General features: G+C 36.1%; 1 pseudogene; it reads left to right on the top strand.

Annotated features, from left to right (window-relative positions):
• The first annotated feature begins 391 nt into the window (after positions 1 to 391).
• Positions 392 to 6,713, top strand: LOC120194414 (annotated as a pseudogene).
• The last annotated feature ends 1,156 nt before the right edge of the window (positions 6,714 to 7,869 follow it).

Here is a 7,869-nt window from a genome sequence, read left to right on the forward strand (position 1 = left end):
CTGGTTCAAATACCTTTGGCATGACTTCTGATAAACCAGGAAACAAGGATGAGTTTTGTTTTACAACCAAAAAAGATGCTACAGAAACACCCTTTGTAGAATTCAAAACACCAAATTCACAGTCAAATAGAGCCTTTGGCTTAAATAAAATTTGGAATTCGGTGCAAAAAGAGAAGTTGGTACAAGCACAAATGTCAAGAAAAAGAAGGGTAAGTCGAAACAGCCTAAACCTGTCCAGCTGTGGCATGGACCAGATTTTGTTTCGAGTAAAACTAGTGCTCGTTGTTCAAGAGAACATTCTGTAACTTCAGAGGAGTCTTTCAGTCTTGATAACAAAGATGACTTCAGTGATACACAGTCGGCAGTTACACGTAATGCAATATATGGGGATCTTGTTGCTACAGCACAGTATATGAATATAAAAGATGGTAGGGTGAAAGACGAACTAAAAGAGGAGGGTTCTGGAAATGTTTTTGATGGTATTGCGGCTGAAGCTACCCAAGATCATGTGCATGGGTCCAAAACTGAGATCTTTGCAGTTGCAGCCGAGGATATTAATCATAACAGTGATATTGCCCTTAGATCAGCTGAAACTGAAGTCAGTTCAAGAACAAGTATTGACAGGCAAGATAGTGATGGCCAGATGTTCTTTAGTTCCCCTTCTAACTTGGAACATATAAGTGGCTTTGACTTCACCTTTGCTGCATGTCCTTCCGATAAAAGTCAACATCCACCACCAAGTCGTCACCACAAAAAAAAGAATTTGGCTAAAAGTTCTTCATTGCATATATCCTCTAGGCAAGACCTGAAAGTTGAAGTTTCTACAATGCAAAGCAAGGTTGAAGGAAATTCCAGGGTGGAAAAAGGACCTGAGGTTAAATGTGAGCCTAATTTGAGCAGTTCAAACAGTGCAGCTATGGAATTGTGTGAAAAGTGGCGGTTAAGGTTATTATTAGTTAGAATTTGATAATTGACCTTTATTCTTTTAAAACATATACTTTTCAAGTAGATTTATTTTCTTATAGATCTTGTTTTGCCATCTTGTAATTTGATGATGCGACCTCTGTTTGCACTTGATTTCCCTTCCACGATGAATACATTTTTGTACTGATATGTACCAGGGGAAATCAAGCCTATGCAAATGGGGATTCATCTAAAGCTGAGGAATATTATATGCAAGGGATAAGTTGTATTCCCGCAGGTGAGAAATCTAGAAGCTGTCTTCGTGCATTGATGTTGTGCTATAGCAACCTTGCAGCCACACACATGTCTCTTGGAAGAATGAGAGATGCACTAGGAGATTGTATGATGGCCATCTCAATAGATCCCAACTTTTGAGGGTTCAACTTAGAGCAGCAAAGTAAGGCTCTACATTTGTTTCATTTTCTTTATTTGAGCTATCTCATTTTCCAGGATCCTATGTGTTTATCCTAGAACTCTATAAATTCCTTTATATACCAGGCTTATTGAAGACTGAAAATTATTTTTCTCTTTTCGAAGATTTGTTGCATCATGCATGATGATTTACAGGCATTTGTTTCAAATTGCCCATAGATGCAGCTCTGATGCCAATTTCAAATCTTAGCACTTCCATTTGATGACTTTTGTGTAGTGCTTAATATGTGTTATTTCTATCAGTTAAATTACCAATTATGTTTACCATTTTTTATAACTGCTCTCTTTTAGAGTTAATATCTCTCCTCATTCTTATGATCTTATCCGGTTGTTAGGATATTGATTTTGGTATCAGTTTTCATGTCAATGCTTTGATATTAGTTGGACTCTCATTTCTATCGGCTTTCCATTATCTCTCCTAACTTGCTTCTTCTATATTTCTTTCCTTCAAGTTGCTACCTTGCCCTTGGAGAAGTTGAGAATGCGATGCGCTATTTCAGGAAGTGCTTACAATCTGGAACTGATGTTTGTGTGGACCGAAAAGTTGCAGTAGAAGCCTCTGATGGCCTACAAAAGGCTCAGGTGCTGATTATTATTTGGGAGGAGCTAGTATATTATTGTTCTTCTTTTATTCAAGTTCATTTGGTACTGGTTTGAGTTAATTATAACATTAGTTTCTATTTACAATTTATTCTTTTTCTCCGCAAAGATCAATTAATTTTGCAAAAGTTCCTACTGAATAATGCATCTTGTCCTCATTTGAGATTATGTTGCTGAGTAGCATATCATCTTTGAATTATGGCTGCAGGCATCTTTTAGTTTGTATTTGCAATGGACTTTTGAAGCCTAAGAAACATGATCAATTTAGTTTGGGTTTTCCACCAGTTAGGATCTTAAACTACATGAGAACAAAGTTTATGAACTTGATCAAGAACATGATCCTGACCTTCTCATAGTATGTGATTGCTATCTGTTGATTATGACTGTCTGATTGATTATACGAGAAATAACAAGCTGTTAGTAATCAAATAATTGTTGCCCTTTTGCAAATGAGTCCTAAATGTTGTCTTTAGGCTTTAAGGAGTTGAATTCATTCATACAAGTTTCAGAGCTTGATACTTTCTAGTTTCAACCTTTTGTCCTGAAAATCATATATATTTCTATTACAATTGATGGGTGAAAGTAATATCAACAAACAGCTACTGGAGCAGAAGTGATGCTCGAAAATGAAAAAGGTGGTTGGTTACTAAAGGAATTTTAATGATCCACCACTTGCTCTAATTGGTGGACAAGTTTAAAGTCATGATAATGCACCTAAGAGTTAGATTAATTCTTGGTGGACCACTTGCTCTTATCTATTAAATTGCATGGATAAATTAATTCACTTTGTGTCTATATGTCGTTTTTGAGAAGTTTAATTGCTATTTGCTATGCCATGGAACCTCATGTCTGAATTTAAGTTTCTTGCAATGTCATCCTAAAAAAAGAATTTCCGTGTCTATGGGTCTGTGCATGTGCAAATGTACGTGGTGGTGGAAGGGGTTTACATTTTTTCTTTTATATCGTTAGTTGGTGGAAGGTGTATGATTGCTTTGATAGCCACCCTCTCCAGCTTTTCTGAATTTATTCATTTTTCAGCTTCACTATGCTGGGTTTATTTGCGGTGATGGTAATTTGGCTGATTAGTGGTTTCTTATTTGGCAGAAATCGTCTGAATGCATGCATCACCTGGCTCTACTTTTGCAAAGCAAAATGTCTGAAAATGTAGAGACTGCTTTGGAAGTAATTGCTGAGGCCTTGCAAATAAGCGTGGTTTCAGATCAATTACTTGAAATGAAAGCAGAGGCTTTTTTAATTGTAAGTGTAATTTTTTTGATATATGCTTCTCTAAATGTGAACTTCTGGAAGTAGGTGGTTTATTGTTATTTCAGCATACGTTACACAACTGGAAGATTGTTGGAGTCATAACAACATTTTTGCAATCTGACAGCTAGGCAAATATGAAGATGTAATTCAGCTGTGTGAGCAGACATTTGATTCTGCTGAAAAGAATTCTCCTTCATTAGATGTCAATGAGCAACCGGCAAATCCAGAGAGTTCTGGCTTCTCGAAGGACCCTACCTTTAGAATTTGGCGATGTCACCTGATATTCAAATCTTACTTTCATCTAGGAAAGCTTGAAGAGGCTATTGCTTTTCTGGAGAAGCAAGAGGAATTGCTATCCACTACAAATAGGTAAAAACCACCATTGTCTTTCAAAATATTCTGATTTATGCCATGAAGTACATTGATTATTGCACATTTTGAGTCTGTCCAGAGATGGAAGAAACAGTTTGGAATCATCAATTCCATTGGCTGCTACTGTACGTGAGCTCTTAAGCCATAAGGTATTTCCTAGATATGCTTTTTAACTTGAGAATCAGGTTTTAAATCAAAAGGTTGGGATTGGGTCAAGGCGGTTTTTGGTTGACCATGTGGTATATGTGGTCTAAATTTTTTTAATTATATAATATAATATATATTTCCAGTACAATCAATTAGATTAATTTAAAGGAGGAAGTGGGAAGAGGTTAAACACAGGGATAGAACCCTGGACCTCATGCAAACATTACTCTACACGTTATTTCCACTGAAATATATCATTTTATTAACAAGTTTATTATAATTGAATACATTAATTCAATAATAAAATATAATTAAGATTAATATATACTAAAAAGTAAATTATTTCTTAATTATACATTAAATTATAATTAAGATTGAATCCTGGGACTGAAAAGTTGTAACACCACCTAAATGATTAGTAGAAACCAGTATCAATTTTTCTTTGTTTCTTTCAGAAGTATGATATGTTTTAGTGGGGGAATAGATAAAAGCTTTGTTACCAATGCAATTATTTCTTTCTTCTGCAGGCTGCTGGGAATGAAGCATTTCAATCAGGCAAACACTTGGAAGCTGTTGAACATTATACTGCGGCTTTATCTTGCAATGTAGAGTCACATCCTTTTGCAGCTATTTGTTTTTGCAATCGTGCTGCTGCATACAAAGCACTGGGCCAAGTCACTGATGCTATTGCTGATTGCAGCCTCGCCATAGCACTTGATGGCAATTATTTGAAGGTTTTTTTTTCCTGCAAACTGATTTATCTTTGTTCTCTTACCTGTTCATATGATTTTCTATCGGAGGAAGTGGTTGGAGAGATTGAATCAGTCAGTCCATTGTGTATTCTAAATAAAATTGGTTAATCTAACTGAAAAATACCTCCAAAGGGAGAAAGAGTGAATGAAGTCATCTAATAGCTACTAAGCATATGCACAAGCTCAATTTGTTGGACTGCCTGGATAATTTTATCATTGTATTGACAAGCAGACGATTCTTGCTTATCAGCCTATTGTTTATTCTGTTCTAAGCAGCAGTGGTTGGCACATAAAATGTTACTGAAAGGTGCAATAAACTATAAATGTTGAATATGAACAAAAGAAAAAAAGAAAACTATAAATGCTGAATGCAAAGGACATAGAAAATGCATAAACCAAACGCCTTTACTAGAAAGTTATTTTTAATTTGCTGGTTAAAATGGGGAGTTCCTTGTTCTCTTTCTCATTAACAACAATTATTTTTTCCAGTAGTTCTCATGTATGCCTGATAAGTTTGGCTTAGTATTGTGTTGTACGGATCTCAAAAGTAGGCAGCAACATAAAATGATTGTATGAATTCTGGACTTTGGGAGTACATTTTATTATTTTCTTTTTAGATATCTATTGCAAGTATTCACTGGTGGAAAATATTGCTTTCTGAATGATTGGAGCCTCAGGCGCAGCCTTTGTTGTGTGTTTATCCACTTTCAATACATTTTTTGGCTTCCTATCACCTTCTAGGGGAATTTCTTGGTTTTATACTGTGTAGGATGCGTGCTTGAACCAAAGTCAACATAAATGTTTAGATTTATTGTGAAATTTATAGATCATTTTAAAATTTTCTTTGCAGGCACTTTCTAGACGTGCCACATTATATGAGAAGATTAGAGATTATGGGAAAGCAAATAGTGATCTTGAAAGACTTCTTTCTATTCTCATGAAGCAAACGGAGATGAAGACCAATCAAACTGGATTATCTGAAAGATCTGTTAACTTGGCAAACGATACTAGACATGCTCGTTCGTGGCTTTCTGAAATTGAGGAAGAAAGCAAAAAGGAAGTGCCTTTGGATTTCTATCTCATCTTGTGAGTTTCTTATGTACTTGGATCTTGATGCTACTTTCTTCTTTGGCTTAATATTAAATACTTTGTTAGCTTTTTACCTTAAACCTTAAACCTTTCTAATATAATTGTGTGGGTAGTAAATTTTAGATTTCGTGAAAGCGGTTTAAGACTTTCCATTCATCTATAACCATGTATGTTATTTTTACTGTAATGGCAGGGGGATTGAACCATCTGCTTCACCAGCAGAAATAAAGAAGGCATATCGGAAAGCTGCTCTTAGGCATCATCCTGACAAGGTTTCTTATATCTGCTGCTATACGCATATTTTTAGAATTTTGGTGGTGATCTGACAGGTTTTTTACACATGTAGGCTGTTCAATCCCTGGTAAGAACTGAAAATGGAGACGATAAAATCTGGAAGGAGATAAGAGAAGAAGCCTATAAGGATGCTGACAAACTATTTAAGATAATTGGAGAAGCATATGCAGTACTTTCAGACCCTACCAAGGTATATGTTATCCTCTTCGAATTTTTGAGGAGCATTATAATAACTTTATTTATTATGGTATATGTTATTCTTGGCAAATATGGTATTTATCTTGCAACATTGTCTTTCTGCAGCGCTCAAGGTATGACTCTGAAGAAGAGACAAGGAACTTGCAGAAGAAACATTTTGCACGTACATCCAGAGCAGCTGCAGATGGTTATAGTTATTCGTTCGATAAAAGCAGTGGTATGCAATCACGGAGGGATGCCAGGAGATCATTTGGCTACTCGAGCTCCAAAGGGTCTAAAACCACTCGTTCTAACAGATTCTTTTGACAGTTGTGGGCCACGTGTTGACAATCTCGAGATATCTGATCAAGTTAAATGATGATTTCTAGGAGATTCCGATCTTTGTAGGAACTCGGCAGAAAGGAATCTACATCAACCACTCACTCCCTATAACTATTTGATCTTCCAGGAGGTAATGCCATATGGTTGAAAGCATCAATGCAAATTCTGGGTAATGCCAGTACCTAAAGAGCAATTCTTTTTTTCTTCTCTTTTTTGAGGGTTTTTCTCACAGTTTGTGAATGGTTTCTAAACTTTGAAATAATGAAGTCCATGTTTTAAGCCTGGATGGCCTTTCGGTTCAATGAAATTGCTTGTTCATAAAGGAAGTCGAGTAAATGTACAGACATTATGAAGAACATTTTTTTTTTGCAGTTTCTACATCTCCGGCTGACATTCGACTAAGAATATATCATTTTTTTGCTATACTTTCCCCTTCTTTCTGGACTTGATTGTTTCATTTTATTGCAGTTTTATTTTTGGAATTGATAATTTAATTTCCTACTCAGATGTAATCTTTATGTTTAAACACTTCAACACAATTAGTACGGCATGTTTATTTAAATGTCTTTGTATTTAGGATTTCAATACATATTCATCTTACTGTTTATGAAAATTAATCATTTTCAGGGTTTATGGTTGTCTCCAATCATTTTATCTTCAACATTCGAACGCAAATTCTCTATATCAGAGTGCAATATAGCCTGCCAGAGAAGATGAAAGAGAACACAAGTTTATAACACATATAGAACATGCAAGATTCTATTACAGAAGCTTTCCAAGTAAGCATAACATGATTATTGGCGAAGATATACTTCAAAAGTTGGAAAATACCGGGATTCATAAAGACAAGCAATTTATTCGAAATTATGTGATATTTTAAGGCACCATTTCGGGTTTGTAGCTCACTTCCGAACCCAGGCAAGAGTATCTCGGATAACGAAAGGGCATATGGGGACAGTTCCTGGTTTAATATTTAGGATCTGAAAAGCAGGGTGATTGGGCTCCAAGCTGATGTATCTCTGTGGCAAATAGATAAAGCTGTAGCTTTCGTCCCATCGTTTCCGACCAACAGAACTTTGTACACCACGGTTCCGTCAATCGAATGGCATAAAGCCACAGCATATGGATACATCATCTTGTGACAAACAAGCTCTTCCTCTCCCATGTTTTGTATTCCCCTCCCGATAGTAAACACCGGCTCATCCGTTTCTTTCTCGAGCTCATTAGCCAGCAGCTGGATATTCTTCCCAAGCATTGAAACACTCGAATGAAGTAGCACAGAACATTCGTTCACCCTGCACGACTTCCCTCTGGCACCTTTTAATTGTCTGCTTCATAGCATCAGCTTCCATCAATTTGGACTCGATAGAGAAGTAGTTTAAGACTTCGGAGAATTTTTCGGTCGAAAAGGGTATCGAATCTGCAACTTGTCGAG

Source organism: Hibiscus syriacus, unplaced genomic scaffold (assembly GCF_006381635.1).
Source record: "Hibiscus syriacus cultivar Baekdansim isolate YM2019G1 unplaced genomic scaffold, ASM638163v2 tig00116997_pilon, whole genome shotgun sequence".
NCBI lineage: Eukaryota > Viridiplantae > Streptophyta > Magnoliopsida > Malvales > Malvaceae > Hibiscus > Hibiscus syriacus.